The following is a 24,751-nucleotide window of genomic DNA, read 5'->3' on the forward strand; positions in this document are numbered from 1 at the left end:
GCCCTCAGGAGCATCTGATTTTTCCTGTGTGTTAACATGAACATCATCTTTATCGATGTCTCCCAACTTTCTGGCATCAGTAATTTTAATTAGCACATTTCTACCCTTTCTGGCAAGAGCACCAATGGTGATCCCAAGACCAATTATTATAAAATAACTGAAATAATCCTTCCCTCCCTCCCTCCTTCCTTCCTTCATTTCTGCACAGTGATCCAGCTTCAGTAGAAAGGGTACAGTGTATTTGGTATCCTGTCTGCAGGATATCCAACAGCCTGATGGCTATGTCCCAGCATTTCTGCAAAAGATAGATGGGAATACTGGATTGCTGTTTAAAAGAGAGTTTCTAGGAATCATTTTTATGGTGCTCAGTGTATTTTTATCATGCTCAGAGCTTACCTAATGAATTGGCTCCTGGAAGGGATTGGGATGTTTCACATGGGATTCACCTGAAAAACTGCATTTACAATCCAGGTCTTTACTTGTTCCGTGTCCCCCTTGAGTTTCCTTATGGTGCCTGGTAAACTAATAAATGTAGGTAAGTTTAAGAGTGGGACTTGTCTTACCCTGAAGTAAACTGCCCAGATTTTATCAGTGAAATTCACATTCCAAATAGCATTGATTATATTGAGTAGTTCTCTATCAACCCTTGGTAGATGCAGTCCAGAAGCTGGATTTGATGGCCCTTGTGAGTCCCATCCAACTCAGGATATTCTAGGATTCTGTGGCCCTGCCTCCAGTTTCTAGACACGCAGTAACTTCCAGAATTGGAAATGTGGGATCTGCTCAAGCTCCAGCTACCTGGGACAGGCAGGAGAGCAAAAACTGAGTTCAGCTGTTCACAAGAGATAAGGGAAAGATTAACAGAGATATTTAAAGTGGCTCTTTCCCAGAATCACAGAATCATTAGGGCTGGAAGAGACCTCCAAAATCACCAAGCCCAGGCTTTGAGCAAACACAACCACGTCAACTAAACCACAGCACAGAGTGCCATGTCCAGTCATTTGTGGAACACCTCCAGGGATGTTGACTCCTGGAACCTCCCTGGGCAGCCTGTTCCAATGCTTGACAACCCTTCCCATGAAAAAATTCTTCCTAGTGTCCATCATGAACCTCTCTTGGTGCAGCTTGAGGCCATTTCCTCTTGTCCTGTCACTGTTTGCCAGGGAGAAGAGGCCAGCTCCCACATTTCATCTGAAATGTCCGGCTCTGGGATCCTCAGAATGAGACATGGAGCTTCTGGAGTGGGCTCAGCAGAGATGATGGACTGGAACATCTCTTTTATGAGGAAAAGTTGAAGGAGCTGCGAGAAGACACGACTGAGAAGGGAACTCATCCCTCTGTCAGTGTCTGCGTCCTCAGAATGAGACATGGAGCTCCTGGAGTGGGCTCAGCAGAGATGATGGACACTGGAACATCTCTTTTATGAGGAAAAGTTGAAGGAGCTGGGGCTGTTCAGCCTCGAGAAGACACGACTGAGAAGGGAACTCATCCCTCTGTCAGTGTCTGCAGGGAGGGCTCAGAGCAGGGACCAGGCTCTGCTCGGTGTGCCCAGCAATGGGACAAGAGGAACGGGCAGGAACTGATGCCCAGGGAGTTCCACAATTGCACAGAAAGGGTGTGGAGTCTCTTTCACTGCAGATACTCCAGAATCGTCTGGACACAATCCTGTGCTCTGGGATGATCCTGCCTGAGCAGGGAGGTTGGACCAGATGACCACACTTTGATGCCTTCCAACCTTTCCCCATGATTTAAGATTTATGTTTAATTAAATCTACACAGTGACTGATGGGCATTCAAACCCTGTGGCCATTTTAAAGTAAATTCCAATTATTTCCTTGAAAGAGGTTATCACAGACTCACATAACCACGGACTGGGTAAGGTTGGAAGGGACCACAGTGGGTCACAGAACACAGAATATTCTGAGTTGGAATGGACCCACAAACATCACCGACTTCAACTTGTAATGGGCCCACACGGGGACCGAACCCACAACCTTGGAATTATCAGCCAAAGCTCTGCCCAGAGCCAACTGGTCCGACCCCGTGCTCAAGCAGGGCCATCCCAGAGCACAGGGACAGCTCCAGGGAGGGACGCTCCACTGGGAATATCCCAGTATTGGAGCAAGAGAACAACTGTGCCAGCCGGTGCCACCGAGCCAGGACAAGGGGTTAAACTTCGCCTCTCCCCGAGTAAATTCGCCACATCCCGTCAGGATCTGCGCTATCTCGGGGAAGGAGAGAAGCGGGGAAGGGAGAGCCCTCGGGGCGGGGACGGGACGCGCCCTCCCCGCCTCGCTCCCTGAGGGGCGGCACCGTGCCCCCCCCACAGCCATGTTGGGGGGGGCAGCGCCGCATCCCATGGTGCAGCGCGCCGGGAGGGCGGGGAGAGAGGCACGGAGGGAGGGAGGGAGGGGAGGAGGAGGAGGGAGGCGGCGCTGCCCGCGCAGACCCTCCGGAGCCTTCTCCTCCTCTTCGTCCTCCTCCTCCTCCACCGCGGCTTCTCTTCGCCGCGGCGCTGGAGGCGGCCGTGCCCGCAGCGCGGTGAGTGCCGGCGGCGAGCGCTGCCCGGGGAGGGGGCGGGCGGGCGAAGCGGCCCCGATTTACATCACGGGGAGGGGGTGTAGGGGGGCAGCGGCGTCTCCTTCCGTGTCCCCCGGCTCGGGGAGCGGCGGCGGCTCCGCAGGGAAGGGAGGATTGTCCCTGGTGCCGCCCGTTCCTGTGTCCCCGGGGAGGGGCTGCCGCGGACGCCGGGGCGCAGGAGGCACGGCGCGGTGGGCTGGGGATCTCTCCGGGCAGAGCCGCTTCCCTCTGCGGGCAGGCAGGATGGGAAGGGGATGGCAGAGGAGGAGGCTGCGGGGAGAGGTCATCTGCTGCCCCGCCTGCCCCGTTCTCCACCCCGGGGGATCCGGCCGCCCCCTGCGCCCTGCCCGCCCCGCAGCCCCGGCCGGTCCCACCGGATGTGTCGGGAGGCGGCGAGGTGGAGCGGGACGGTCCGTAAAGTAAACAAAGGGAAAGGGAAGGGAGGAGGAGGAGGAGGTGTCCCCTCGCTGCCGGAGCCGGGCCGCCTGCCTTTGCCCCTTCCCCTCCTCAGGCGAGCGCGTAAATCCGTGGCTGCCTTTTGGAGCCGGAGCGGTAGCGCAGGGGAACTGGTTGAGGTTTCTTCTCTTTAGGGCTTTTTTTATAGGTGTGTGGGCTTTGGGGGTTTATTTTTGGTTTGTTCTGGTACTGCGCTCGCTGGGACCGGGTGCCCCAAAGAGAGCCGGGGCAGCGCTCCGGTCCCTTGAGCGGGGGCAGCCCCGGCGGGGCAGGGGAGCGGCGTCCCCTCAGCGCGGCTGCTGCCGGCCCGGCGCTGCCACAGAAGTTGGATCACGCAGAGGAGCCTTTGCACTTCTTGGAGAAATCTGATATTTCTTTTCTTTTTTTTTTTTTTCCGGTTGTAAACCTGATTTTGGAGTACAGTGAGAATTGCAGCTGTAACGGAGACTCGTTCTCCTCAAATCCCCGCAACTAATTGTGGAGCATATGCTGTACGTGTCCAGTTCTCACATCTCTTCCCTTACCTCCTGTGCTCTGATGATGCTTTTTTGCGACAAGGGGTAGACTTTACTCTTTGCTTTCCCGTTCTTTTTTTGTTGTTTTTTTTTGTCTGAAACAGTGTTGTTTCTGTGTTAGCTGCCTCGCAGTCACTCCTATTCCAGTGCTCTGGGAGCAGCGTATCCTGCAGGCCCTGGCACTGGAGCAGCGTCAGCCTGGAGCCCAGTTTTTGGCAGTTTCAATGGGATAAGAGCAGTGCTCTAGTAAAGGCATTAAACAAAACTTCGCTTGTAAAGAGAAGCATTTGAGAATTCATATTGAAATATTTAATGCAAATGTTAGTGTAAGAGTGAGGTCGTATTGCAGTGTCCTTTAAAATTCACCCTCCTTTGGCATTAGGTTGTTTGATATATATTTTTCCCCCTCCTGGATTAATTGGAAAAGTCCCACATTCCTCGAAGCTAATCTGCCTTTATCGTCCTTGGTTCTCTTAAACCTGGGTAAGGTCAGGAGTGCAACTGGCTTGGGGCCAGAAAATATTAAATGTTACACAGTTATTTGGAACAGTGTGTTGTCTCACTGATGTTGTCCACATCCAAAATCCCACCACTTCCTTTCTCCACCTGTCCCTGTTTTTGTTACCCCTGAAATCAGGGGTTTTGTTACCCTGCCCCTTTTGTGGGAACACCTTTGTGGTGTGATTTGTGGATGGGGAACACAGCCCTGGGATTTCAAAGCAGGATTTGTGGCTGAGATTCTGTACAGAATGTGTGTGTGTATCTTTGAGATCAATCTGTGCAGGAAATTTAATGGACCTAAAATCTGAGATCCTGTTAACAGAACAAAAAGGGAAGAGACACTGGTTGCTGGACAAATTCTCTCACAGGACTGTAAAACACTACAGGCAACTCAAGAGGAGAAAAACAGTTCTGAAATTAATTTGTCTTTTGTGCTGCTATGTCTTAAATGCAGTTTTCGTGGAACATGGCTGGGATTGGTGTTTGTCTTGGTTGACCTTTTGTTTTTCAGGAAGGTTAAAATGTGTACATGAAAGGAAAATGACACGGTGCTTATTTGTCAAAAGCTCTGTGCTGTTTTTGGCCTCAACCTTGGGTTTTAAAGGTGTACTAAGCATGTGTAGTGACACAGCAATCAACTAGTAGCTTATTGGAATACTTCATCCAGAAAGGAATATTCTTAGAACAACACTCATGTCTTGAATGTGTAATTTGCTGAAATAGCTTTAGAAATTCTTTCAACATCTAGTGATGTGACTTTGCTTCAGAGTCTGTTACCTGTTGTGGAAAGGGCTTTTTTTTTCTTTTTTTTTTTTTTTTTTTTGGTAATATAATGGTTTGCCATATGAGTAATAATTGAGTGGGAACTTCCAGTATTATGGACTCCCCCAAGCTAATAGACATTTTGGGGAGGATGATAGGAGGAGAGAAAAGCAGGAGTGTTTTCTAGAGATTAAGCAGTACAAGAGGTGGCTTTGATGGTTTAGGAGATTGTGTTCTGGTTTTTTAATGCATCCATGAATATGGTGGATTGTTTTTTTCACTGCTAGGAGAGTAACTAAAGAATAAATAATTTATTTCTTGCCATTTGTATAACAAAATGATTTTTTCCCCCTGGTAGGCACTGCTGTGTGTAGTAGTATGGTCTTTATTTTGATATTATATTAATAATAACAATACAGGTTTTTCCCATTCATTTTACATCATTTAGGATTTTCATTTTCCCTATGAAACTTTGTCTTCTCAAAGTGTAGTTTTGAATAATATTGGTAACTATAAATAGGTTGTAATTTTGCTGTTAAATCTCTATAAAAACACACAAGATTTGAATAGTCTCATGTGGTTTTATTTGTCTTAAATTGGACCTTTGAACCTCTACATTTTATGTAGATTACTGCCTAAAGTGTATTTTCACATTCTGGATAAATGTCAGTAACTGGGCAGAAGGTGCTTAAAAAGGAATTTGTACTGGAATTCATATTCCAGATCCATTTCCTGGTGTGACTGATATTTAGCTCCATCAGATGTGGTTTCCAGACTAAATGTGTGTTTCCTCTCATCTCATGTTAGTGTAATTCTGAAATTTCAAGTACCATGGACAATGTAGACATATTGACTTAATGTCTTAAAAAGGTTTTAATTGCAGGTCAGAATTTTAAAAACTGCAACAAAGAAATTCTTACCCCATCACTTTGAGTTCCTGTGTAGAATAAGAGCAGAAATGATGGAAAAACACTCTAAAAGTCAGTTCAGAATGCATTTATTTAGCACCTGAACTACAGTGATCCTTGTCTCCTTGAATGGTAACTTCTGTAGGATACATATGTGCTAAAAGCTGTCTTTTTTATTCTAAATATTTGGGGGGAAAACCCAAACAAACCTAGAACCTTGATGCAGATTAATGCAAGAGCAGAATTTATAAATTGTTAGCAATTTCAAGTGAGTCTCTTGGTTTGTATACAATGCCACTTAAAAGCCTTGAAGTTGTGTGTTCTACCAGTGTTCAATGAGTGTGGTTTATTGTGTCTGGCACAAAGACAGGAAGCTGCAAGAATGGGAAATGAAGTGGAAAACGTGGTACCAGATAAATACCTGGGTTTATGTAGGGGATTTTTGGGTGTAGGAGAGGAAGGGCTTCTCTGGAGATGATAGAGTAGATCTTTCTGAGAGCTTTTGTTCCTCGTGTCCTGCTCTCCATATTCAGGCAGTGGTTGATAGCCAGCAAGAAAAACTATCCAAAAAAAGTGGTTATTTAGGGGCTGAACAATTTAAAAATCTGTGTGTTTGGGGTTGTAGGCTTAAATTTTTATATTCCCTCTCCCATTCCTGTATAAATTCTGTGGTTTTTCCACTGTATAAGCTTCCTCATGTAGGAGTTGATTGCTTGTCCAGCACTGTGCTCCTGATGCTGGGATAAAAATCTTGTGTTTGGGCAGACTTCTGAACATTAGGGCTTTTATTTAAAAAAACCTCACAAAAATATAACCAAACAACCAAAAGCACAAAAAAACTTTGCGTGGCTTGATCTGGTTTTCTGGATTTGTATTAGAGCGGACACAAGAGAGACAGCTGTGGTTGCCCAGGTGTGTGGTGGCTTTCCAAGCATCTCCATGCAAATTTCAGCATTCAAACACCTTTCAGCACACCAGAGGGATGTGCTGTTGGATGGAGTTAACTCGGGGAATCGGGTGTGGAAGAAAAACTTTCTGAGGTGACAGGAGAACCACAGAAACTGATTTTTCTCTGGTTCTGACAGTGCTTGAAACGTGGAGATGCAGCTCAGTGGTGGTGTCAGTGGCTCATGGATTAGGAAGATAGTTTCTGAAATCTGGTGTGCAGGGTTTGAATGCAATTTGTGTCAAGTAAAAATCCGAATGGAAGAGGTAATTGACAAGAGCTGAAGGCAGCAGGCTTTGTTAGAGAACCTGATTCACTTCCATGACTCTGAATCCTGGGTGCATTTAAATGTTCTTCAGCTCTGCAGCAGTGCATGGCTGAACTGGCAAAACTCTCCTGGATTGGATTTCCTTTTTTGCTTACTACTTCAGGACCTTTTTTCTCCCCTCTGTTTTTCTTCATTTCTCCTCTGCCCCTTTTTGTCACGTTCAGTACAGAATGGGCACATGAAAGGAGCTGTAAGTACTTTTTGTTAGCTCCCTGTTGCATGGAAGCATTACTTTTTGTTTTTCTTCTGGGAAGGCAACCTGACAAGCACTCACGTCTGTTTCATTTTCCTGCTGAGTTCCATCATGGTAACAGTGTAATATAGATCAGTTTAGAGTTAATCCCCCTAATGTTGGCTCTTTCCCTGCTCATGGAACTGAAATTAAACTCATTTCAAGATCCCGGAATAATTTCCTTCCTTTTGCCCAGAAGTGTATAAGCAAACCCTCTGCATCAGTGTCCTGCAGCCACTGCTGTCGACCCAGCCATGTTGAACAGTAAATTTGGAATATTTACCTATGTATGTGTCAAGAGTCCTTAAATGAGGCACTTGTTGGCTTTGCAGAGATAGAAGTGACTGAGCTGAAGCTGTTCCAGTGCTTGGGACAGTGAGAAAGGGGTCAGAGGGCTCTGCTGACTCGGAACTGCTCCTGCTTCCTGCTGCCATGCTTGGGCCTTGCATTGTTTGCCCACACACAGAAATTCACAATTCCTGCTTTTGTTTTATTTTGGTTTGGAGGAGGAGAGAGGGAGCAGACTGAGCCTCTAAAGTGTCTTTGGAAGGCAGAGATAATTTTTCCTGTAGTCCCATTGAAGTTTCTAAGAAGGATTTGAAGCAGCAGATGTTTTTTTCTTGTTTCTTTCTTTTTTTTTTTTTTTAATCTTGTTTCCTGTTTTCTTGCTGCAAATAATTAGGTTTCAGGGCAAAACCAGAAGTTTAGTTTAGCAGAGGCTCAGAATGAGTTAAATGATGTGTTTTGCAGCTGCGAATGCACCTTTTTAACCAGGTATCCACTTCTTTTCCCAGGCTTTAAGCACTGCCTGGAATCTTCAGTGATACAATCCATGAGAAGTACAGTAGCCACTAAGGTCTCTGCTCCATCAGCATTTAATAAATAGGTAATTTCCTAGCAGTGCATCCAAGATTACTCTGTTGAAGGTACTAGTAAGACACTTAGAAATCCCAAAATCTGAGTTACACCTGGTGGTGGAGATTTACATCAATCAATACCTGTTTCATCCTGTCTGTTGTAGGTTTTATGTTTAGCATGAATGCTGAGGCAAATTTATTCTCAGTAATACTCTGCAGCTTTGAGATTCAGAAATTCTGTGATCTTCAAAAGAGAATTTCCTCTTACTGATTTCAGGCAATCTTTTAAATTCTTTTTCTGTGAAATACAGTGTGAAACATAAAATCTGCCATCATTTTCATACTTGCACATAGGTATCTGCTCTTGATTTCTTTTTGAGCTGGGAAGTTCCAATATTTCTGTCTTCAGAGGGGCAAATAGTCTGTGTTCTGGGTTAGTATGCTGGCATTTTTATTGCCTGCTTTTTTCAAGCAAAGGTTAATACAGAAAGAAGAAAAATAAAGTTAGTGTTTAAAAGAGTACAGTTCCTTTTTATTTTTGGTTAACCAACCAAGCTGTTTACCATTTTTCCCCCCTGCTGTTTCTAATGCACTTTTCAAGCAGAAATTCCTTTTGCTGGTGGCTGAATGCTCTTGTGGTTCTTTTATGCCTGGGTGTACCTGAGGTTTTAGCAGTCTCCTCCTCTGTCCCCTTTGCTGCACTTGTAGTGGAAGCTCTTTATGTGCAGAGTTAATTCATAATGGTTTTCCCAGTGTAGGCACAGAAGGGATGTGTAACAGGTACCTTTGTCATTCAGCTGTTGGAAAGAACTTTTTGTAGAGAGGTGAGCTTCATACTTTAGTTTGGTACGAGTCCTTACCCCTCTTTCTTCACCCTTTCCCCTCCCAAGTTCCAGAACTTGATGGAGGTGTTTTTGTATTTTTGCCACTGTCTAGGACCCTTCATGCCTGATAATGTTGGTTTTGTCATCCAGTGGTGCAGGCAGCTACATAGCCACAGTATCAGAAGTTGGGACTCATTTCATTTCTCCTCTTGTGGCTTCTTCTTTTCCTGTCAAAGGCATATTAATTCAGCTGTTGTGTTGTTGTTTATTTCCCTTTAATATAAGGACAGTGAGCCCTGGCACAAACCCACCTCAGTTCTGAGGTGCTTCCTGTGGAGGGTTTGAAGTGCCCATCACCAGGAGAAGCACAAACTGTGATGTTGGATCCAAGCTGTTAATTTAAGGTGCCACCTTACAGCTTGGAATGAACCTTGGCATGGCCATAGCAGTTAATTCATGTTTGTCAGTGTGCTCCTTACCCCCCTCATCATGCCTGACTCAGAACTGTGTTTGCTAAATAAAATACATTTCATTTTACAAGTATGGCAGAAAAAGAGCTGATAGGTAATATGTATATAGAATTGTACTTCCCAATTAATGAGCCACAAGTTGGAAAGTTTTAAAATTGCTTGAGTTCCATTTTTAATTATATCAAAAACTATTTAATATTGTTACATTTTTAACTTGTTTTCCATTGCCAGCTTTCACCCAGGAAACCTTCACAGACTGCTGACATGTGTTGGTCTCTCGCTCTCAGTGAAGCTCTTTGCAAATGTTACAAATTACAGTTTCAGTTCTTACTCTGGTGTTAACAGCTCCATTATGGGAACACTGTTAATTAATGGCTAAAGAAGTAATTCTGAATTTTTATCAGCTCTCATTTTCTATTTCAGGCTTAAGCACTATATCCTAGAGGCTTCTAGATTTCAGTTAGTTTATTAATTATCTTGTCATTTCCACTTCAGCTTGTATAAATCACAAAGCCTGTTTTCTGCACTTGTTTGGCTCTACAGCCTCTGTTACTACTCCATGTTTAGTGCATTTTGTTGTTCAAATGTTCTGCTCAAGATATGCTTTTAAAATCCTGCAAGAGCTGAGTGAACTGGGGTGTGCAAGTCATTGATTGATGGGTGCTCAGTTTGTGATTAACCTCTGCTGGTGCAGGTAAAGAAATGTTCTGCTGTGGTGTAGCAGGGAGGTAAATAATGATTTTTCTGCTGGATTCAGCACTGGTAGGATTTAATTAGCATTCTGTTCAGTTTTGGGCACTGGACTTCAAGAAAATTTTTTTTTTTGGATGCTTTTAGTAGCAGATGCCTGAGAATATGACTTCCAAGAACTGAACAGATTAAGATGCTAAGACTTAACAAGAGATAAGAAGTTATTCCCATGCATTATGCTACTACAAAGATAAAGATGATAAAGGATTACAGGGACTAAAGTGAGAATTAGTTGACTTAAATAATGGGACCAAAGACTTGGGTTGCTGCTTGGGGAGGAAGATTTCTAATTCCAATAATAACAAACCAATGGGATAGATTAGGAAAGGGTCTCATTGCTGACAATCTTCAAGAACAAATCAGGCATCTGTCAGAAAGGAGATGCTGTTCATTCCTACCTGAGGAGTGGCAGCCTGACAAGGTGACTTCTTGAATCCTGTCCAGCACTGATTTTAGTGATGACAGCAGGTAAAGAATGTGGGGTTGTTATTTACAGAATTATGGTGATAATCAAAAGGTAGCTGACAGTAACCCAAGCAGCTGAGAATCCTCTTTGAGCTCCTGTGATCTCTGCAGTTGTCTGAGACTGTGCAGCTCTGATGTAAATCTGTCCCAGGCAAAGCAGGTTGTGTTTCCTTTGTGGAAGGCTGGAAAGGTCATGGGGAGAAGAACTTTTCTGCAAATGCAACTGCCATGTTCTTCTGCAGATGTTACCTATGTAGGGCTTGGAAAACAGCATTACAAACTGGTTACTGATATTACAACAATTAGTTTAGCTGCTGTTTTATCTAATTTCAAGGAGGAAAGCATGCAAGACTTTTAAACTACAAACAAGTTGATACAGTGGTCTTAGGATGACTTTTCTTATTTCCTTTACTATTGCCCTTTAATTAACTACAATACATTATTGTATACTAATAAGTTGAGCTTTGTTTTCAGAATAATAGTAACTTCTGTTGACTCTTTTCTTTGTTTTTCTGTCAGTCTTTCACTCTTCACCATGATAGTTTGATGTTTTACCACTAGGCTTTGTCTTAATCATAACTCAAATGAATCTGTTTTAAAGCAATTCAGAAAGTGTCTCTGCATTTTGCCATGGGAGGAACAAGTTGCTACTGAGATTGGGAAGCAAAATTAAGTAATCTTTAGTGGAATTATATGTCAAGACAAAATGTAATCCTGGCTGGCTGTACCTGGTACAGCTGCTGCTGAAAGCTGGGATTCATGGAGCAGCCTGCATTTGAGATGATCCTTAGGTTAGAGTAAATGCATGGATCTGGTAGCCTTTTAATCACTAGGATAAAATTAGAGGCAGAAGGTGTTGAAATTAACACTTCAGTGCTGCATCTGAGTTTTCATGGTGCCTTTAGGCTAAAAGGTGAGGCTAAGAGTGTGGATCTGTGCCATGTGTGGGAATTTGTGTAAACTGCCCTGGTCTGGGGAAATGAATGTCATTTAAGAACCCCTCAATTGGTGTGGAAGTAAAGGGAAGCCTTTTTCTTGTCATTTGCATTAAAACCTGTTTAATCTGTTCTAAAAACTGGTTTTCTTGTGTGTGAATTGTGACTGGTGGCTGAGGGCAGTCTTCACCAAGGAGGATTGCAGTTACTGTACTCACTAGTGAATATGTACAGATATTGTTTTATATATATTAATCAGTGGTTTTCAGGAAAAATCAATCCATTTCCATGTTTTGCCCACTATTTTTATTTTGCCCACGTATTTTGATGGTACAACTTGAGGATTGAAATTTATAAGAGAAATAGTGGAAAAAAGTATATGGGATGTGTTTTTGGGGGGGGATATGCTGACTTGGTCTTTCTCAAGCACTTTGTGAATATTAGATTGAGTTTAGTCCCTCTATTTCTTGGGTTGTGGATAGAAAAAATATCAGTCAGAACCTCTGTAAAACTTAGTCAGAAAGTGGAGTCAGAAGGAGTGGGATGTAACACTGAATTCACTTGTATTCCATTTCCTGCCTGGAGTTCCTGACAGTATTTCATTTGTATAAGAAATTGAGCTTTGGTACTCTGGGAATTTGCTACCTACATGAATTTATTAAATAACCAAGTGATTTTTTGGAAGATTAGGCCCCTTTAGAGGAAGCTGGTGTGCAGCACACGATTAATGCTCAGATGGGGATTTGAATGAAGCCAGAGTTGAGTTGTGTCACAGGCTCCCAGCCCCTGCTGATTCAGCTCAGTGCAGGGGGGGTTTCTTTGTGCTCCTCTCACGCTGTTCCAGGGCTTCCAGCAGCCAGTGTTGGGCCTTGCTCTCCTTTCATCAGAAGAGGAGAGGGAATTCTTCAAGACAGGAGTGTGTAACATTGGCTTCATTTTACAACTGAATCAGCTTTTTCTTCTCTTAAAGGCAAACAAAACCTTTAAACTGTTTTCACAATCTGAAGAGAGTATTGAACAGACCTTCCCTTCCTAGGAAACAGATTTTGGAGTTCTAGAATGTATTTATCTGTGTGGCTTTTTGGTGTTAAATGGGGATTACATTGAAGTTCCCTCTTTCAAAAACCATTGGTACCTCTGTGGAAATAGACACTGAGCCACCAGTATTCTCAAGTGGGAGTGGGAACATTGGTCATATTACACCGAGGAAGAGATCATAGAGTGAAAGTACAAAAAGGGTGAGGACTGCACAAGCTGTGCAAATAAATGTACATAAAGCACATTTCTGTGAATACCTTACTCTTGAAGTTGCTCAAGTAAAAAAACAAGGCAAGACCTTGTGGGTAGCTGGGTTAGTTTTGGAAAGGAAAGATGAAAGTGGTGAGTTTGAGAAAGGATTTGGAGCACTGTCAAAATGAAGTGGGGAGGGGGAGAGCAGTGCCCATGTGCATATAATGTGAGTACTTAATGCACAGCTGTTGCTTGAAATACGATCGTTTTTTGGACTGAGTCTTTGTTACAGCAGTTTGAAGTGTTATGTTGAACTTGTGTTCTGTGTTGTTAAAGCTCTGTCTTTCTAGCTGATTTTATCTGATGGCTCCTGTGAATAGGGGATGATAGTAAGTATGGACTTTTTTGCGTGTATTTTTGGTATGGTATGGAGTTGAGATCTTACTGATGTTTGTACTTCTTTCCCCAATTAAGTTACAACAACCTGGTTAAAAATTTCTGCAGGAGTACTGGTGGTGCAGCTGACAGTGCCATGGGGGGGGTGTGTTGTGGGGTGATGTGCTTAGGCTCCATGTTTGGGTCCAGTGAGGTGTCCAGATTCTGCTTTATGGATTACATTCTTCTGGTGGCCAAACCACTGGTGCAATGGTGAGGTGAAGTTAGTGCCTGTATGCCAATTATCCTGAAACAAGATTATTAAATCCTCACAGCATTGTCTGTGCAAACAGTGCTTTTGAGTTGGTCTAGGATTCAGTAACTGCCCGGACTGTTCTGGGGCTTCTCCTGAGATCATCTGTTGATAGATTATACTCAGGGCTGTGCTGTAATTATTCTTTTGCATGGGTGTGTTTTTGGTGCTGCTGCTGAAAGTGCTCCAGGGAGGTCTGCTGCCCAGTTCAGTGGTTGAGGTGTGGGGCAGTGGTGAGATAATCTAGGGTTGCATGGATGTACAAGTTGGAAGGGACCCAAAAGGACCATTGAGTCCAGCTGGGGCTTGGTGCCATGACTGCTTTCTTGGGAGCCTGTTCCAGTGACTGATCCCCTTTCCTGTGAAGAACCTTTCCTCATGTCTAATCTGAATTCCCCCTGATGCAGCTTCATCCTACCTTTTTTGAGTCCTAAATATATGTGTTGATACAGACTATATCTTTTCAAAAGACCTATGGAATGCTTCACTTCCTATCTTGTTAAAACATTACATCTTAGATTCTTTCTGCCTGCCTCCTTAAAACAAGTGGCTGGAGAATAATTCCCTGTGAACAGTGTACAGTTCACTGACAGAAATTTGTTTGTGGTTGCTCAGTGACTGCCAAAGTTCACTTGATTCAGTTGTTTGTGGAAGATAGAGGAGGGATCAGCTACAGGAGGAATAACATTGCAGATAACTTGCCTATAATTGTCCCATCTGTGCTAAAGAAGATATTATTTGTGCCCAGCACTTGCTGTGCCTGTTCTTTCCCTGCACTGACAGAGTTCCTCAAGTCTTTCCTGTCTGCTGTGATCTTTGTGGAGTTTTCCTTTGACTCACTCCAGAGCCAAAGGGGCATCGTCAGAGACCAGATTAAGTGTTCTGTAAGGATAAAAACACTGCAGTGCATAACATTGTTTATTTGCTTTGTTGCTGTGAATCAGTTTGTGGAACCACTACACAGGGTTAGGAGAGGGAAGTGAAACAAATAATGTTGGTCTTTAGTGGTCCATCTTTGGCTTTGTGGAGATTGAAGTCATTGAGGTCACTGCTGTGTTGAAATGGAGTGGAGAATCTGGGAAGGGGTTGGAAGGAGAGGTATTTGTGTGTGAAAAGAGTGGAGAGGACAAATTTTCTTGAAGAGAACAATCAAAGAGCTTTAAAGGTAGCTGGAAATGTAAGGAAGCTGAGAAGGGAGCTCCATGCCTAGAAGATAAATTAAGATTTTTACTGCTTGATACTGGTAATTGTCTAATGGCTCAATAGTCCTTGGGGAAGGAGTCAAATTAGAGAGGGAATAGAATGCTACTGGAGGATAAAACTTAAACTTTCAAGCCTTGTATATGGACATTTAGATCTACAAGTAAGTTACTTTTAATTACAAATAGGTAGAATTCTTTGTTGATTTTGAGAGTAGAGTGAGGTATTACAGGAGTAGATAAAACAGATTAAGGAAAAACAAGGAAGCAAAACTGGACCAAGTGGGTGACTTGCAGCTGGTTGGGAAAAGTCTAAAAGGGAGTAGTTTTCCACCACAAAAAGTGTTAAATTTAAAATTTAAATATTGTCACTTTACTGAAAACCTGTCCCATGTGGAAAAAGGTAGAGAAATTTCAAAAGCTATGAAAAATCCCCCTCCCCTCTAATTTTTTTTTTTCTTGAGCAGATGTACTTGTTTGGGTTTATTTTATTTAAAGAAACCATTTTGTAAGATCCATAGATTTTTTAAAATTTTTTTTATAAGGAGTCAAAAGCACAGATCTTGAATCCAAACCATTTTTTATGTTTAATCTCCTTTTGACCACTTCAGAAGCTTTCAGCATTTTATCCCTGTTAGAAGGAGACTAATTGGTCTTTTAAGAAGTGTTACAACTGCTTGGACTTGAGTTTAGCATAGGAGAGTTCTTGCCACCTCTTGCTTCCTAAGTAATTGCTGAATGAAGTAAATCAGTGAGTAACCTGTAAAAACAAATATTGGGAAGGTGTGCCTGGCAAAGGCTCTTGGTCTAAGGGAGAAGAAATGATCCCATGTTTGGATTGTCCTGACTGCATTGCTTGAAGCAGCTAATGAGCAAACGAGAGGCCCTTTATCTGTCCTCTGGGGTTGCCTTCCAACATCAAATCAAATCACAGTGCCGTGCATTTGTACACTGAATTTTACACACGTGGGTGGTTCCATTGAGAATCAGTGAGAGAACTTGTGTGGAAAATTTAACGTGTCTGCAAGTGTTTGCATTATTGATGCCTCAGCAATTAAAATAATATTTTTCTATCATTCGGTGCTTTTTTGATGCTGTATGTAAGTCCCATGGTATTACACACAAAATTACTTTAACAAGTGTTTTAAGGGTGCTACTGATGTAACTTCCCAGCCCAGGGAAAGGTCATTACTACTGGCCTTGGAAATTAAAAGTAGCTTTTGCCTTATCAGAAAACATCTTCAGTTAAATCAATAAGCACATGGGTTTCTCAGTCTGAGAAACAGTCTAATGAGCAATTTGCCTTTTCATAAAAGACTTGCCATGATATCATTCCCATTGTGTTAATTATCAGTGTTTTTACAAATTGTCCCAAATCATGACTAATTCCATAAAAACCTTCAGAGCAGGCGTGATTCTGGGGAAAGCTGTTGTTTGCCACTCAGTCTGGCAGAGATGGTGGCACAGCCTGACTTAGCAGATTCTGTGTTAACCATAAAATCAGGGTTGGGAGGCAGTGCCATTCATCTTGTGGAGCACCATAAAAGCAGTTCAAGTTGTTGCTGATTTTTTTTTTTTCTCCATGGTGTGGATGTGTGTTTCAGGTAAATGCTGTGACTCTTTTTTCTGGTTTTTATGTTAAAGTATTTTACTTTTCTCCCCCACTCACCCAGTTTATTACAGCTAAGATTAAACCTTAAGAGAAACTGTGCAGAGGTTATTTGAATTTTTTATGTTACTTTATCTCATGAGAATTTTTTGGGAAATTTTTGGTGGCCTTTATGCGTGTGAAAAATGAAGTATCTAAGGTGAATAAAGTTTGGGAAACAGTTCTTAGAAATCCAGTTTTAAGAGCATAATACATAAGCTTGGGCTTTCTACGGGTACTGTCTTTGTCCTTATAGTATATATTTGTTTGAAAGGAAAGCAGAAAAACAACAGCAAAGTGATACACTCAGCTCTACATTACTTGGCTCTGGAACTCTTATAGATCAATTTTTTTTTAAAAGAAATAAACCCACAACTTTCTGTGTATTACGTGTGTATTGAGCAATATCTATGTATTTGTTACTTCAGCTGAGAGCTGGCTCGGCTGCCCTGTGCACATACCCTGAGGAGATAAATGCTTTTCCCTGGTTCCTCCCACACACTTTTCATTTTCCAGGGAAGCACTTTCTAATTCTAGATCTGGATGCTGCTAGTGTTTTGAATCACTCATTACAGTTTTCAGCACTCACTTGTTTTTGCTATTAAATGTATATTATCAGTCATAAAGGTTCATATTGTGATGCTTTAACCCCCCTCCTCCTTCAAAAGAACAAGTCCATATAACTTGGGAAATTTTTAGTTTGCTTTCATGGGACCAACAGCATTGCAGGCAACTTGTCTGTTTTGAGTTCAAATACAAGTCTTTGGCTTCTACAAACTTCTTCTGTGTTTTCTTTTAGGGTGGGTTTTTTTGTACTTTCCCTAAGAAAAGAACATCCAGCTAAATAATCTGCACTTGTAAAATAGGATGTGTGCTGCAGGTGGTTATCTTGTCTTCATAACATGAATATCAGTTAATTTGTTCTTAAGTTTTTTGGATGTTTGACTACTTTAAAATCAGTTAAGAAAATACCCTAAAGAATTCAAAATATTTGTTTCAGATTTCATGTTTCATCCTTTATTGAGCACCTGCTGCTGAGAGCTGGAAAGTCTACTTAGGGTATGTACAACAGTTAATTATTTCAGTTTCACACTGAGTTTTATTCTGGGTAAAGCAGGTCAAGATGAGATTTTGTTGTTGTTTCCTTGTAATTCTTGTTGAAAATCCTGATTGTTAAACACTGGGTGTTAAAACAGAATTTCTTGGTTGTTTTTTTTTCCCTGAGCCTTCTGGAATTGGTTTTTCTCTGCCAGCCTGTTCATGGTCCTTCCATTCAGCCCAAGGGTACAGAGGTGGGCAGACCTGTGCAGCAATTAATTTATTGTACATGGGAGGAGTTTGCAAGGTGTTTTCTCACCTACCAAAGCCACTTGGCTGAAAATTGTCTGACAGTCCCAGTCTGATGTGCTGGCTTTTGGAGCAAAAGAATTCTCTATTCTCATGTTCTGTAGTACAGAAGAAATGGGTCTTAAAAAAAAAAATCTTTGCTGTAGGGATGCATGGCCTAATCTGAAGAAGTTTAGCTGAAAGCAGGAGTTGTGCTGGCTTTTGGAACAAAATAATTCTCTAGTTTCACATTCTGCTTTTCTGTGGTACAGAAGAAATGGGTTTTAAAAAAATAATTTTTGCTGTAGGGGTGCATGGCCTAATCTGAAGAAGTTTAGCTGAAAGCAGGAGTAGAGAAGTTACAGCCACAGAATTTTTTGTGTTATATGAATTTATTTCTGGTCTGCATATTTTTGATTCCTTGTGACACCCTTGTCTCCAGAGTGAATGGTTATATTTGAAAATTTCAGTTTTACCCTCAGTGTAGTTGGTATTTCTGACTTCTGCCATCACTGCTGCTCATATATATGGATGTTTGGAATATTCTTCCTTTTGAGTGTGGCTAGAATAACTCATTGGATCCTTATTTTTTCTCTGTGGTTTGGTTCCCCTCCTTTCTACAACTTTCCCTGTGGTTGGTGGTTTGACAGCCTGTATTAAATTTTTTTTTTTCTATTGCTTAGGCTTTGGCAGGTAACAAAATTCATCTCCTGCTACTTCAGAAGCACTTTTGAATCTAACTTGAGGATGTGGTTGCCCTTATTTAAAACTTTGATATCATCTGGTTTAGTCTCATTAATGTTCTTGCCTGGACTGTGATACACTGGAGAACAAAGGAGATGTGGCTGCTTGCATTTTACCTGGAGCAGGCCCCTAATGGGGCTTCAGGCTGTGATCTTGTACCCAAATATATGTATTTTTATCTTCAGGGATCAGCAGAGGGTCACTTAATGTCTCCTGACCATCTCAGTTTGCAGGGATAGATATCTTTATTCTTCAGCAGCTTACTTCTGGATGTCATCAGCCTTTCTTAAACTTCAGTTTTCAAGTTTATGATGAATATTTGCTTATCCTCTCCAATTTCTCCCTTCCCTTTTCTGGTATGGGTAATGTTTGTTTATATTATGCAATATGTATTTTCCAAGGAATTCCATTTACTCTTACCATTCCAAAGAAAAAGTTTGAATGACTTAAAAAATAGTGATCTTCCGTTTTGTCACTTAAGTTGCAAAAACCCAAAGTATTTCAGCTGGAACCAGTACTGATGTTTTTATCAGTTAAAATTTGTAGCCTTGTGTCTCATGTTAATTCTGACTTATGATTCTGATGGAAACTCAGACACTTGAAAATTATTTCCTTGACATGGAAAACTAATAGTGTGGGAAATTCAGAAAACAAGGGCAGGGAGGTGAGAACAAAACATTTTATCATATATAAAGGCCTGCAAATCAAATCTGTGATTTCAGGGGCTTTATAATGCTTCCTTTAATTTTGTTTGACCTTTTGAAAGGAACAGCTCTGTCTGTCTTGATGTCTCAAGCAAAAAAGTGCACTTGAATTCTGAACTGAAGCCATTTGCTCCCTGGAATACATGGTTCCAATGAGTCATATCCTGGTAAAACCATGACAACAAAGTATTTATTAGTTTGTTAGGTAAATATCTTGCAGTACCTGCCTAGATAAGACTTCATAGAAAACCAGCCCAGTGAATAACAAGGCTGTGAAATATAATGTAGAATAAGAGGAAACAGTGAAAAATCTTAAATGTAAATTGCAAGTACTTCTGATTTGTCAGGTTTATATTGAAGTCTGATTTTCATTTTAATTTCTGGCTGGGAATTTGGTAAGAGGAAGGGATTAGTGCTACTTGCTCTTTGAAAGTGATATTGTATATGCAAATACTGCAAAGACATTTCCAGTGGAAGTGACAAAAAAATGTGCTGCTTCTTGTACTTATTCAGCTGCTTTATAAACTGTTACTTTTTGTATTCATATTGCAAAAAGTCAAGCTGTTACCTGTACCGTGATAGTCTTTTCATCATGTGATCACATAGGTTGTGATTCTGTGGAACAAAGTGTTTGCTCTCAGTCCCCTTGTCTGTTTGTGACAGTATTCAAGCCCTCCTCTTACAGGATGGAGTTTTCAAGGGTGTTGTGGTAGTGCTGCCTTCACCTCTTCATCCTGTGGTTTTATTAGTATTTGTACTGGATGGAGTCACAGAATTTAGGATGAAAGGTTTAAATTTTGGGTCTGGGCTCTGACATGCCTGGTTTTGTTGTAACATTTAAAATTTGCGCTCAGAGTAGATCTCTTGCTATTTGACCAGCACAGAAATCACTTGGCAGTTCTGTATTTAACTCACCAGGTATCAAGACCATGAAAGAAAGCAGGAAACTTGACCAAATGACTCTGCTAACATGATCCAGAATCCCTGAATACCTGGAGGAAAGGAGGCTGGGGGACCTTATTGCCCTCTACAACTGCCTGACAGGAGGTTTTAGACAGGTGGGGATTGGGCTCTTTCTCCAGGAAACAAGGGACAGGACAAGAGGAAATGGACTCCAGTTGCTCCAGAGGAGATTTAGATTGGATATTAGGAAAAAATGCCTTCACCAGAAGGATGGTTAAGCATTGGAACAGGCTGCCCAGGGAACTGCTTGAGTCCCCATCCCTGGAAATATTCAAAAGATATGTAGATGGGACACTTGGTGATGTGGTGTAGTGGTGGCCTTGGCAGTGCTGGGTTGGTGCTTGGACTCAATGGTCTTAGAGCTCTTTTCCAACCAAAATAATACTGTGATTCTCAGATAATGAGTGCAGAAGACACAAATCATGCAATAGGACGGGATTATGAGCAGCAGTTCTGTTTAGCTTTATAATTCTGACTTACTCCTCAGGCCAGTGTTTGAGCATGATATTAGGGCAAGCATTGTGTAGATAAAAATGTGTAATTTTACATGTACTTATTGTGTGTTTTCAAACATGCTGGTCAGCCATTGCCAGGAGGTGCTGCCAGCCCTTCCACCAAAGGAGCAGCTTCCAAAGGATGTTCTCTGGATTGTATCTCTACTGCAAGTGACTTCAGGTGCTTTCCAACTGTACACTTTATTTCAGGTGGAATTAAATTAGTATTGGAGGAGAAACCTTGTTTATGTATCCAGCATAACACTTGTTAAAACACAGTACTACAGATGGAGAAATTAATGTCTCTTTTTGTCTTAGGGTTAGAAATACTTCCCTAGTGAAATCTCAGAGATCTGGGTTCTTGTGTATTTTGGATGTTATGCATTTAATTTGGTTTTAATACATTCAGGCTTTTCTCTTGACATAAAATTTGTTTCAAAAGATTTCAGTTGGCACTTCAAGGTGTAAAAAACAACCACTCTGTTCTCAAGTGTAAAGATAATTAATGGATGTTGCTCCTTGCCAGGAACACCTACATGCTTATAGCTCCTCCTGGCTTCTGGAAGTGGAATTTTGCTGGGCTTCCTGACTAGTTTGTTATTCTGGACTTGTGGGTCATTACAGAAAGATTTACTTTGCCACCAAAGTTAGGATAAACTTCAGCTTCTTCCAGGGAGGCTGGGCTTGCACGTGTGTGTGTGTGTTCAGTACAGAACATCCTCTTCTCCCAGGCTGGGCCCTTCCAAGGGCTCTGTGCTCTGTCTGTGCTGACAGGCACCACCAGGCTTTTCAAAGCAGTGAGCTTGGATGTAAGGAACACAAACCACCCTTGATGCCTTTTTGAGCCCTGTCCTGGCCCTTGCTTGGCATAGCTGATACTCCTCCTCCTGTCCCAGAGCAACTGTTGTCTCCTACAGGGCACTAAGTGGGCTTGGGGAAATAAATTCCAGTGTTTGGGGTATTGTCCTGCATTGTCTCATCCCTCCATGGAGTTCAATAAAACTTCAGCCTGTCTGGATTATCTTGGAATATGTTGTGAGATAGAATAAAGCAGAGCTTCAGTTTCCCCTCTGGAGGTGCCAATGGTCTTCTGTATCCCAAACAAAATATTTGTTTTGGTTGTTAGCCCTCTTGTAATTGTGAATAGGGAAACACCAAGCAGAAAACAGTCAGACTCTGTAAATAGTACTGCTTTGTAATGCAGCTTGGATGGGCCTGGAGCAGCACATTCTGATGATGCCAGGGATAGCCATGCAGTGCTGCTGCTGCTCCCTTTCAGGCTGTTTAAATGGCAGTAATGATATTCTGGTTGTTATTCGAGGTAAAGTTTGTAGCTCTGCCTCTTTGAGAGCACTTGGCTTGCTCGGTGGTAATGTATGATTGGCCTTTGGTCCTTTGTCTTGGTTAAAGGGTTAAGGTCTGCTCTAGCTGTTGTGTACTGTAGGAAATGCACAAAAATGTTTAATGCTGGCCTAGGAAAGTTTGTAAAAGCAGCAAGGTATTCTGAACAAGACCATTCTTATACAAAATAATCAGTGATTACCACTGCTAGGTGGTAGATTTCTTAACTTTCCAGTATGTCCTGGTTTCAGTTTAGTGAATCAACTCCCTATCAACCTTGCATGTCCAAATATACCTTGGTGTTGTAAAAAGAAAACCTGAAGAGAATTTTCCAAAAAAATAAGGAGACCAGGATTCAAACCAGATGGATTCAAATCTTTTCAAGGCTTGAAAACTTTCATTTTTACCTTAAAAGCTGAGTGAAGGTTTCTAGGCTTCCTCTTCTCTTTTATGGCAGTCTTTGTTACTGATGTAGCATCTTGAATTGTAGTGTGGGGCAGGTTGTAATGAGTGTCCTTACAAGAGAAGGAACATTAGGGGATACAAATGTACTGACATGTCATAAAATATTTTGGGGAAAAAAAGGCCAGCTTGATAGACAGCAGGACCAGCAAGTGCCAGTCCAGGGGTTGCCAAGGTTGGTTTGTGTGTGCTGTGTCAGGGGAAGGATCTGGGTTATTTCCTGGCAGACATTCACTGAGAACTTCCTCTGAAGGGAAGCGGGCTCAAGTGCACTTCCTGACACGTGTTTAATTAGCAGTGCCTGGGAGGCAGGGAATTTCAAGCCTGGTGTTTTAGCCTAGCTCTTATCAGCACTGTACAAAGTGAAACCATTACTTGTCTCCCTCATTTTTGGCACACCCTGTTCACAAGTACTAACAAAATACTGCTTTTTTATTTATTTCCCCCTTTATGTCAGTAGTCTTGATAGAATCACAAAATATTCTGAGTTTGAAGAAACCCACAAGGATCATTGAGTCCAACTCTAAAGTGAATGTCCCATGTGGAGATCAAACCCACAACCTTGGTTTTATCAGCACCAAACCCTGACCAACTGAGCCAACAGTCTCTGTTCACTTTTGATTTACTAAACTTTTCCTGTTTTCTCTGGTATTACTGTCTTGCTTGTAATCTCATTTTGTTTGGTTATTCTTTCCTAGTTTTAAAGCTGGTAGGAAATCATGGGATGATGTTGGAAGCCTCTGATGTGACTCCTTTCCTTCTCATGTGTTTCTAAGACACATCAGTTACCTGTGAACACCCTGTGTAAAACCTTTTAAATCAGCCTGACTCCCCTTTGTGCCTAGATGCCTGTGGATAATTTGGTTTGGTTATTCTCTGTTCCTTTGAGAGGTTGCATCAGTCTTCCTGATGCATCACAATTCCTTAGATGCCAATTTCTTTTGCAAGTATTGAGCTTTTTAAATCAGGCAGTGTTTTCATGCACTTGAGTTTCATGAAATCCATTTTCAATAACTAGAATTAGCAAAAATAGTGGCTTATTTTTTATGCTTTTGTGTACTGCCCACACATACTGCTGTCTTGAGTATAGACTAGGGGACTAGGAGAAGTTATATGATTTATTTTATTTCTTTCTGATCAGTTGCTGTGTATCAGTACTCTCTTTTCTAGGCAAGAAAAAAAGGAGACAACTTGAATTCCCTGTCAAGAGTACAGACAAATGCAACTTGAGCAGCATTTTTTTAGTAAGGAGGATGAAGACTACACAAAGAGGCAATAAGAGTCTGTAACTGCACCTGAAAATAAATGCATTAAAGGAGATGAAATCTTCTGTACCAAGAGGGAGCCTTGATCACCTGGCAGGAGCTAATAGCTGTTCCAGGTGCCACTGAAATGCTGCCCTTTAACAACAAGGGGAAGGTTTATTGTTAGCAGTCCACTCCCAGCTGTGTTGTGGAAGGTGCAGTCTTTAAATTGCTAACCAGGTTTCCCATTAAAAAAAAAAGGTCACTTCTTATTTTAGGGTTTAGATTGTGCAGAGCAAAAGGGCACACAAAAAGTCACAGTTGTCAGCAGGACTCCAAGTTTGGCATTCCAGGTTATTTTTGTATGTATTGTAAGCAGGTGGCTGTGTTGTCATTTCCCTCTTTCAGGATCAGTCTACTCAGCTGAACTTTTAGGAGACGATGGTAAAAGCTTGGCAGAATTATAGGGAGTTTTAAGGTCCAAAGGAATTGGGACAGCTGTAATCATGGAGTTCTTCTTTCAGCCCATTCCTTTATTCTAAATGATCTCTGTTAAGAGCAATATCCAAAAGGAGTGGTAGGCTTTTTCTAATAGTAAAAATACATCACTGTTATGCTTCCTTCCATTTCTGAAAGTCTTTTTGTGGTTTTTTGCTAGTAGTAATATTCCTGGTAGTCTAAACTGTATTGTGTCATAGTTATTTTGAACAGAACAATTCAGGCTGTAATTCTATGCCTTTAATGTGACTGATGCTGACTCTTATAAATCCCTCTCCATATAAATTTGCATTGGACTCTTAATATGGTGAATAATTTACCTTAGAAGCCTCTGCATAATTATTTTTGGTTTGGAAAAAATCTCAAACAAGCAGGATGTTAATTTGCACCTCCTTTTTGTGTCTTGTTAGGAGCTCTGTATGAATCCTTCTTTGATACCTTAAAAAAAAAATTCCTAGGCGTAGGAGGTATTTGAATCCAGTTTGAGCTTTGTGCTTCTACTCTATGCAAAATCCTAAACAGGAGTGGCCCTAAATGAAGGTGGTAAATGAACAGTCACTTCTACATCCTTTTAGAACAGTTTTATTGGTGACTTTGTTTTTAATTCAAGGCCCACTTTCTCCAGGAGTTCTTGTAGTCATGTAAGTGTTCAGTGAAGAATAGAACATTTGGTGTTGGTGG

The 24,751-nt window shown here is 41.8% G+C and overlaps 1 protein-coding gene across 4 annotated transcripts in view; it reads left to right on the forward strand.

Annotated features, from left to right (window-relative positions):
• The first annotated feature begins 2,377 nt into the window (after positions 1–2,377).
• PTK2 (protein tyrosine kinase 2) overlaps positions 2,378–24,751 on the forward strand; it is a 188,926-nt gene continuing 166,552 nt past the window's right edge. For 2 of the 4 annotated variants that reach the window (XM_039731525.1, XM_039731526.1), the window contains exons 1-2: positions 2,403–2,541; positions 17,295–17,353. The gene's annotated coding sequence lies outside the window, so the exon portion shown is untranslated. Of the gene's footprint in view, positions 2,542–17,294; positions 17,354–24,751 lie in introns of all 4 variants that reach the window. The other 2 variants (XM_039731528.1, XM_039731527.1) reach the window with 2 other exon arrangements.

Source organism: Passer montanus, unplaced genomic scaffold (assembly GCF_014805655.1).
Source record: "Passer montanus isolate IOZ18808 unplaced genomic scaffold, ASM1480565v1 scaffold78, whole genome shotgun sequence".
NCBI lineage: Eukaryota > Metazoa > Chordata > Aves > Passeriformes > Passeridae > Passer > Passer montanus.